This window comes from Lytechinus variegatus, chromosome 14, assembly GCF_018143015.1.
Source record: "Lytechinus variegatus isolate NC3 chromosome 14, Lvar_3.0, whole genome shotgun sequence".
NCBI lineage: Eukaryota > Metazoa > Echinodermata > Echinoidea > Temnopleuroida > Toxopneustidae > Lytechinus > Lytechinus variegatus.
The window spans coordinates 1,436,877-1,446,312 of record NC_054753.1 but is presented as its reverse complement, the minus strand read 5'-3'; the positions used below and the strand labels follow the sequence as shown (position 1 = coordinate 1,446,312).

General features: G+C 36.8%; 1 long non-coding RNA gene across 1 annotated transcript; it reads left to right on the top strand.

Annotated features, from left to right (window-relative positions):
* The first annotated feature begins 663 nt into the window (after positions 1–663).
* On the top strand, positions 664–4,018 carry LOC121427635. Its single transcript, XR_005971706.1, has 4 exons — positions 664–743; positions 2,218–2,302; positions 2,737–2,909; positions 3,445–4,018. It is a non-coding gene; the product is annotated as an uncharacterized LOC121427635 (long non-coding RNA).
* The last annotated feature ends 5,418 nt before the right edge of the window (positions 4,019–9,436 follow it).

Below are 9,436 nucleotides of genomic sequence, written 5' to 3'. Positions count from 1 at the left end.
TATTCAGAGATTATTATGCACCTGTGAGAATTGACCTGGATTGGAATGTATGAACGCTGTAGGGCGCCCTACTTCTTTCAACTGAATGCAGGTTGGTTTGAGAAAAAAATAATATATACCTACGGGTTCTGACGGTTGGTGGTCTAAAATATAACTCAGACATGATAAACTTGACTTTACAGCATACCCAAGAGATGTATCTATACTCATGTAAAGACATATGGTATTGGAAATTTGAAAGTATAATTTGGACCCTGATCCACTCTAGCGTAGGGCTAATTTGTTCCCAGTGGATTGGGAAAAAAAGTTGTCACCAAAAATGTTATTTCATTAAAATAAAAAAATGTTCAGTTTTTATTCAAATCATGGTGATTTACACAAAAGGTCATAACAATATTTGGTAAATTTCTTTACATATTGGCCCGAATTCACAAAGGTGGTTTCTGCAGAAACCATGGTTTCAACCGTGGGTTTTGCTGATTTTGGTATTCACAAAGGTGGTTTCAAATGAAACCATGGTTTCAACCGTGGGTTTTCGGCATGATTTTGAGTCAACTGTTTTAGGTGGTTTCAAACCGTGGGTTTTAGGAAAACCATGGTTTTTAGGCACATTGACCAATCACAGATCAGTATTTCGGTACATAGCTGAGCAAGTGCGGCACAGACGACGATAAATCAGCTTTGCACAAAATGAAGAGGAGCGAAGCGCTTAATATCGGTATTTGCCGAGCTTTGAGAACATCGTAAGTAATTTACCATTTTATAGCGACAATGAATATTTTTTCTACGTCTGCATGTATTTGTTTGTGAAGAAATATTATAACTAATGCTGTAAATGCATGCAAAGTTAAGAGCGGAACGGTGTTCTTGGGATGGAAAAAGCATTATCGCACGCAAGTTATTTTCCAGTCCCACGCGTGAAGTTTTGTGTCCTGTCAAACTATAACGAAGAGCTGTCCCACCGACGCGACTCGCTCAGGAGAAGGCATAACCCAGGGGGCTCCCGGCCGCGTAGCGGTCGGGAACCCAGGATCGTACGTCAAAATAATTCTCCGAATAAATAGTTAAAACAGAAATCAAGCACTTACCACGATTATATGGATGATGGTCTAACGAGTGGCAGTTTTTCTGACATCTGGGCACAGACTGGAACCTCAAAAAACGAAAAGTTCTCTCCTACCCCCTCTCGATCGGCCATTTTTGTTATGAATTGTAACAAAATGGCGGGTGGGAGCCCAGGAGCTTACCGTGTTATTGACCATACTCACGGGACAAGGGTAGATTATGGTCAAAATATCTAGCAAGCTAAATTATGAAAACAGAAATTATGCACTTACGATTATATGGATGATGGTCTAAGACTCTAACGAGTGGCAGTTTTTCTGACATCTGGGCACAGACTGGAACCTCAAAAAATGTAAAGTTTTCTCCTAGTTCTACCCCCTTCTCGATCGACCATTTTTGTTATGAATTGTAACAAAATGGCCGATCGAAACGGGGCAGAAGGAGAGAACTTTTCGTTTTTTGAGGTTCCAGTCTGTGCCCAGATGTCAGGAAAACTGCCACTCGTTAGACCTTCATCCATATAATCGTGGTAAGTGCATAATTTCTGTTTTCATAATTTATCTTGCTAGATATTTTGACCATAATCTACCCTTGTCCCGTGAGTATGGGTCAATTAATACATGGGCGCCGGACCGCTACGCGGGCCGGCGCTCCCTGGGTTAGCCTTGGGTAGGCCCTAGCCTAGGGCTATGTCAGTGTGTGTCGAAGCTGGTAAACAATTGATGGAATCCCCTTCAATATCCACATCACTGCAAATTGGTTAAATACACTAAATTTAAGTTTTATACCTTTTTTACACCTTATATAATAAAATGAATAAATATTCTTATAGGGCCTAAATAATCAGATCGATCTGGTGGCAATTGTTTTTGCAAAATCTTCCCATCCCTTGCTGCGCACTGCGTAATATAATAGGCTTGACTCGCTTTGTTTACATGATGTAGCTACAATACGATGAGCTACGTTATGAAGCACCATTCTGTAGAACAATTAATTGAATGGACTATTTTAACAAATCACCCCAAATGATAATAAGAATTTACATGTTGGTTGGAAATCTGGCAGGTTTGAAGAGATGTTGAATTATGTTTCATGTCCATTAGATTTAAAGCTTAATTTAATCATCTATCTGTACTTTGTTTATTTCCGCAGTAAATTTTTGAATGGATGAAAACATCTTACAAGTTAACATGCACAGGCTGTCCTGAGAGACTATTAAAGGAGGATTGTAAGAGAGGTATGTTCATTTTTGTTGTCGTTTCTATGTGGACTTTTGTCTATTTTCTAAATTTTTTCTTTGTCACTGTCTAAAACTTTTTTATCATAAAATTTGTTGTCATGATAAAGAACCACTTATTTTGATCAATTTCAATCTTGGTTGATGTACACATCTGACAGTGACTGAATTGATCTAAATTCTGTGTCACATGGTCATAGAGTATAATGCCTAAATGTCAAATATTTGTAGATCCAGTTGATCAATTTAAATTTAACTTTATGAGAATGGCAATCTGATTAGGTTGTGGGCAAAAAAAAGTCATTTGACCAAATATATGCAGATTTAAAAGGTAGGTCTATTAATTTTGACAGTACGCAGTAAAGGTAGTTAAGAATACATATTTTTTTTCAATGTTTAAATATTTTCTTTTGCTTCTCACTCTAACTCAATAGGAATATGCCAACAAGAACTGCAATGAGGAGTCGTTGACAGGAGGAAACTTTTTAAAAGAGACCACACACTACCTCATCAACATGCTTGAAGATGATCTGAGCCTGAAGAGGGACAAAGGGCCTAGTGATAGACTACCTTTCTGCAAGTATTGACAATTCTGCTTTTGTATGGTGTAAGTATTTTTTTAATAAGAAAGTTATATGATAATAACATCTCAAGACAGGCCTAGTGTATGCAAGTATTAGTGATATTCTTGTAAGAAGGAAGACTCAATGTAAAAAGTGATAATGAATTTTGGCAACTGCCTGTTTTTAATTTACAATGAACTGTTCATATGATAATACAATCAGAAATGTAAATTAGAACTATATGTTTTGTCATCCATTGTGGACAGATTCTTCCAAAATCCCTAATTTACATTAAAGAAAAAAATATGAGAGGTTGCATCATGATCTTGGTTATTTGAAAAAAGTATTGCATCGGCTATGCTCAATGTATGTTTGTCACACAAATGTTTATGGGATACGGATAGGTTTAGCCTTTAGACCAGTAAAGTAATTTTTAAAGGATTCCATATTTTTTTTTCAAATCTTACAATGTAAAGACAATAGAATAGTTACATTTTGTTTTCTCTTTGTCATCTTAAAAAAATAAAAATAAAAACGCAGAGTAAGATGCAACTTCTGGCAATATATCTTCATTTACAGGATAATTTCAGGGAATACGTGGTGATGAGGCATCAGTGTTGCAATTATCTGTTTGTGAGAGATCAAAGATGTTTCGCAAGCCATAGCAAGAAAAAAGAGGTTTTGTGAGAACTTCAACAACCAGAGATGAGATTGAGACTACCCAACAACAACTGTGTGAGTGATCGATGGGACCCAAGTCTATACAAGAATTCCTGGAGGGAAACAAGCCTTGTACTTTCCTGAAGGGCAAGTCCACCCCAACAAAAAGTTTCTTTGATATAATACAGAAAAGTCCAATGAGCATAACACTAAACCTTTTAATCAAAATTTGATGTAAAATGAGAAAGTGTTGACATTTTGAAGTTTCGCTTATTTTCACAAAACAGACATCCTGGTCAGTATGCAAATGAGTGACAAAGTGACGTTCTCCACTCAGTGTTTCTTTTTGTAATATACTAGTATCATGATTTTTTCCCCCTCATAATGTGTATAAAGTACAGGTGAGATATGGTTTGATTTCTCCCTGAAACTTTTGTAAAAAGCCATTGTGGCAACCTATACTCAATTCGATGAAGAGTTTTCTCATAATTGTGAATTCTGTAAAAAAATCAAGCATTATAATATATTTCTACAGAAGAAAGAGTGAGTGTGTGACATAGACTTGTTTGCATATCACCTGTTTTATCACTTGATTAATTAATTTCTTATTTTACATCCTATTTTGACGTTTTCCGTGTCATGCATGTTTTATTTATCTCTATTCCATTCACATTAACTTTTTTTTTGTACAGTGGACTTGCTCTAAAACAGGTATTTTTTGTAATGTACAAGTAAGAATTTCATTATTTATTTGTGTCTTCTTGTTTAACAATTTTTTTACAGGGGGGGGGGGGGTTGAATCAACCTCCCTTGAGATCTCTGCCAATGATCACATTAACGCCTTGAAAATTGGTATGATAATAGTGGGGAACGTCATGTGCAGTACTGTTTGGTTAATTTTTCCGAAATCGTCAGATCTTTTACATTAATTAATTATGCAAATTTCTGCATAAATCATACTTTTATACCATTGTTAACAATCAAAATGAAAAAAAAATCCTAGATTGAAAATGAATTTCTTATGTATTTTATTGTTTTATGAATTTCTTATGTATATCTTTGTTTTTCAAACTTGTTTTTTGCCAAAATTATAGCAGGACATTTTTTTTGAAGCATAATTATGCTGAAATCAAGTACCTGTGAAAGTAAAAATAATCATGTCCATATGAAGAAGATGAGAAAATTCAACATTGACTTTGTACACAAAATCACGTTTTGGAGCAATTTTGGGTCTGACATGCACTTATGTAAAGTTGAGTAATTTTCCAACAGCATGCCCATGCATCGTAAATTTGATCTCAAAAGATGTGCATGACTTTAAAGTAAAAAGTCGGCAAGTAGAATGGTCGTAAAATTTCGCACAGCGGAATAGTTGTGGAATATGTTGAGGGGGTTAATTCACCCTACCCCCACCATAGTTCTATGCCCCCCCCTCCCGGGGGTTTTACATGTAGGGTTAAAAGAGCACATTATTACTAAGAATTTCACATGAATACAAGTATTTGAAATGAACTTTTATCAGATTTAGTTTCTTTCAGACTACATGTATCTTCAATTATTTTTTCATTAAAAAAAACGCTATTTAATCAGGACGCATCAAATGCAAATTCCTCATTTACTTTTTCATGTGAAATATTCTCACATAATTTAAATTGTCTATTTCAAATGCTTAAGATTAAAACTTTGATAGCTCACAGAAAGTTTATTGCATGCCCCAAAATATGCGTATGTGTCCATGGGGGTCATCGATTCTAATTGCTCTTTCTTTGTTTTTGCATCAGTTGTGTTTACACTTTGTACAGATAACCATTGGGGATTAAATACCATATGCATGTCCAAGAGGATAATAAGGTCAAAAGATCATGTAGCATACACTTTAGTTTGATTGTGATATGAGGCGAGACTGGTGGTTCACCTTGTTTTTTGTTGAAATGTGTTCTTTTCAAGTATTCCCAGGGCAACAGCCTAGCTAGGGCAACCAGGTAGCCTTATAAGTAGTGCTCAACTCTGGCAAACAGGAAAACACTAGCTTGGCCTGGCACATGCACATTTAGGGAGCATGAATGAAACAAATTAAAAGGGCAATTAATGCATTTTCTTGGAAAAAATATAATTTCCATTGACCCCAAAGGATAACCTGATGGCCTAGTTTGGGAAACCAGGTAGCCAAACAAGTAGAGCTCGACTCAGGCAACCAGAAAAATACCAGCTAATAATTAACAATAATAATTATTCATTTGGGCCATTATTGTATTGTAATACAAGAATGATGTGGCAATATATCAAAATTTAGACCTTATTATTTCACAAATGTTTATAATTTTGCAATGTTTTTAAAATGCCAATTGATTATTAGATTTTCAGTGTGTTATATTTTTATGTAATTTTCTGGTGTGATTTTCCAAGGTGCAAGATAGTTTCATGCAAATTAAAGATATACAGAAATGATAAAAGAAGAGTAGTCTTTTGCCTTTTTTCTGATTTGGACGAAATAATCATGAAGATGATCAAGATGACTTTGGTGGTGATGAGGATGATGATGGTGTTGGTGCTGCTGATGGTGACAAGTGTGGTGCTGGTTATACATGTAATGGTGGTGACGATGTTGGTGGTGATGATGAGGTTGATGACAATAAAGATGATGGCAATGGTGATGTTAGTGTTGATGATGGTAATGTTGATGACGATAGTAATGATCATCCCCCTTTCATCTTCATCACCGTTATTTATATGTATCCCTCTCATCTACATCTCTCCTCTAATCATCTCCCTTATCTCCATCCCTCGTCTCACCATCTCCATCACTCTATCCTTGCATCTCTCATCTCCATCCTCAGTTCCCCTCCATCCCTCATCACCTTCATTCCTCCCATTATCTCCATCACCCTCATCAACTCGATTCCTCTCATTTCCATCCCTCTCAACATCTCCATTTTTCTCATATCTCCATTCATCTCAGGAAAATGCATATACACAAGATAGAATTCAACAGTAAAAATACTTGTTTTGAAATATAATATCCCTCTGTGAAGTGGGTTTTATTATTTGCCATATGAAGTTGAATAATTACATAGTAAACACTGTATACTTAACCAAATTTGCATTTTTGAAAGAGAAACTGAAAGTTTCATGCACATTTTCAGTGGATATAAAAGTTTTCAGTAACATTAAATTTTCAAAAATTCCAGTGGGGGGGGGGGCAACTGCTGCGTAGATCCATGCTTTTGAACATTTTGGGGGCCGGGATTATATCGTCCCAAGCTGGCCCCCCATGTATATTTTCCCTTAATACATTTTTGGGGCCGGGGCAAAAAACGCCCGACCCCCCCCCCCCCCCTCAGCGCCTGTGCATGTGTACTATACATGCAATTTTAGCCTGAATGATGAATCGAACATCTACAAGTCAAGAAATTGAAGCTTATGACCACTTAGAACCAAGCTATACACACCATGGAAAATAAATATATTCATTTTAAAAAAGTAGAAGGGCAGATCCTACGATGTAAAGCTTCATCTAATTTTGTCTGAAGGAGAGCAACAATAGACATTCTTCTTTGATTGATGAATTAACAGGCTTAGTCCTACAACATCGTTGGAGTAAACAAACTCAGCCAAGCTCGGCCCTTTGACTGTACATGCACACTTTCATTGGGGATATCTTCGGGTCTGAAGCGCCCCGGCAGCTACGGAGGCCGAGCTAGTAATATTGCGATGAAAAGCACCGAATCTTTATTTTAATCCGTTTTTCATTACTCACGATCAGAGAGAAAGTTGACAAACCTCAACATATCAGGCATCTACACTAAGTTTTACTCTTTCTATGAAGAAATTGAGTGAAGGTAATACTAGAGAATCTATCTTCTGCGACAAATGTGAAGAAATTAAATTATGATCACAAAATTATGTCAGTTGTTGAGCGGGGGCCCGGGTCCCGGGGCCGAGTCGATCACCAAATACAGTACAGCAGCCAATACATCTGTACCTGGGAATCGCAAGATACTAGTCTAGACGCGCATAAAATTACACCTTTTTCAATTTTTTATATTTCAACGAAAAAAAGTTGTAGTAATTGAAGAATCGGACCGTATTGCCACTTATGCCAGTGCTAGCTGTAGAATGTAAGTTTTCAATGAAACATAGCGCGTACTGAGCATGCTCAGTACGCGCTTAAGAGGGGAAATCCCTGGTTTTTAGGTAAAACCCATGGTTTAAACCATGGTTTCATTTGAGTCCACTGTTGAAACCATGGTTTCATTTGAGACCACTGTTGAAACCGTGGGTTTTAGAAACCATCGTTTGTGAATACCAAATTTTAGAAACCATGGTTTTTCAAAAACCATGGTTTCTAAAACCCACGGTTTCTAAAAACCATGGTTTCAAACGAAACCACCTTTGTGAATTCGGGCCATTAGGTCTAAACATAAGACAGGTATTTACAATTTTTAATTTTCCCAAGTTTTGCTTATCACTCCACTGCCCCCCCCCCCCTCCTCCCCCGAATAGGTCATAGGAAAAAAAATAAAACTCTTGCTTTATTAGGTAACATCCTCGATTGGCAAACCAACGGCAACGCGACAGTGTAACCAGATCATATTAAAGGTCAAGTCCACCCCAGAAAAAATCATTGTTGATTCGAATCAAAAGATAAAAATCAAACAAGAATAATGCTGAAAGTTTCAACTAAATCGGATGAAAAATAAGAAAGTTACGATATTTTCGCTTATTTTTCACAAAACAGTTATGTGCACAATTCAGTGATATGCAAAACTTGATGAGAGAATCGATGATATCCTTCACTCACTATTTCTTTGGTTTTATATTGTTTGAATTATTGAATTAAATACCAACTTGACTGAACCATAAAATGTTAAACAATGGTAATTCCACCGTGTTCAGGGAGTAACAAAAACTCTGTTTCACAGGAGAATGAGGGAGAAAATTAGAATGTGACAATGATGACGATGATGATAATGGTGATGATGACGATGATGGTGGTGGTGGTGGTGATGATAATGATGATTATGATGGTGATCATTATGAAGACCGTGACGATCGCGATGGCAATAATGATGACGTCAATGGTGATGATTATGGCGATCATTGTGATGACGATAATGATTATGGAGATAATGATGATGCTAATGATGATGGTGGTGGTGGTGATGTTGATGATGATGGCCATGATAATGAGACTGATGACGAATGAAAACGATAAGGATGGTAATGATGGTGATCATATTGAGGATCATGATAACCATGATGACGGTTTTGATGATTAGGTGGAAGAGGAGGTGGGGATGAGTAGAATGGTGATTAATGATCATGATAACGACGATGTTGATGATGGTGACGGTAGTTCATAAAAAGAAGTACATGCATGTATTTTGGTATCATTGCCATTTATGGAGATGGTCATGTACAACTATAGCAACGTTATCAAGAAGTGGATAGGGGATAGGAGAGTGTGGAGGTGGGGTGTTGGGGGGGGGGGGGGTCGTAGCAACCATCAGTGCGGGTGCTAGTGAAATAGGATGTGGTAATACTTTGATGCGAGTTTGACTTTTTTTTAGATCTAAGTACATTCGTAATTCCATGACAAGGATTAAGTCATCTCTCTCCTATATAATTATGTAAAAAAAAAAAAAATCTTTTTTCTCTCTATGTCTTCTTTATTTATCACGACCTAAAAGATAATTGGTGGAAGGGGCGATCAACGCCCCCCCCCCCACGTTATCTATCAAAGAAAAATACAACAGAAATATTTACCAACATCATTTCCAAGACGAGATTCCGCTCGCGATCGCTCTGGCTTTTCTCATATTTTCTACTATATCGCCCTCTACGCTGATCTACTATACAGTAATCATGACGAGTTTTTCGATGATGTCATCGGGTCATGCGTCACTTCAAG